Genomic DNA, 588 nt, shown 5'->3' on the forward strand with positions numbered 1-588 from the left:
TGAAGATATGATAGTAGCTAACTTGGCCCTATCTAGGGCACATGTAGTTTTCCCCAGAACTGTCCATTGCCCTCCTAGGCCTGGTGTCTAACCACAGATATTCTGTTTGGCAGCATAGGAGTACTGACTTTACCTTGAACTTATACTTGTTTGTGTGAAAGCTTTGTAAAATGGCATTACAGCAGCTAAGCTGGGGTCTTTCAGGACGAGAGAAAAAGAACATGAAGCAACATACAAGAACTATCAGGGGTTAGAGAGGAAAACCAACACGGAAGGGTAGTTGTTGAAATATGAGCAGCAGGACTGCGTCCCCAACACCCCAGCCGCTTGGCTAGCTCATGCCAGAAATAACAACACACAAACTGTATTCATTTAAGAACTGCTTGGCCCATGAACCTTAGCCCTTACAGGCTAATTCTCGCACCTGGACTAGCCCATTTCTAATGATGTTTGTAAGTACCCCAAGGTGCGCTTACCGGGAAGATTCTAGCCTACATCCATCTGGGATTGGAGGAGCTTCATTGCGTGCATCTGCCTGGGAGAGCTGAGCATGGTGTCTCTGCTCCAGCCGAGCTGTCGGGTCTCTCC

This window comes from Alexandromys fortis, unplaced genomic scaffold (genome assembly GCF_014885135.2).
Source record: "Alexandromys fortis isolate MF-2015 unplaced genomic scaffold, M_Fortis_MF-2015_v1.1 scaffold_267, whole genome shotgun sequence".
Taxonomy (NCBI): domain Eukaryota; kingdom Metazoa; phylum Chordata; class Mammalia; order Rodentia; family Cricetidae; genus Alexandromys; species Alexandromys fortis.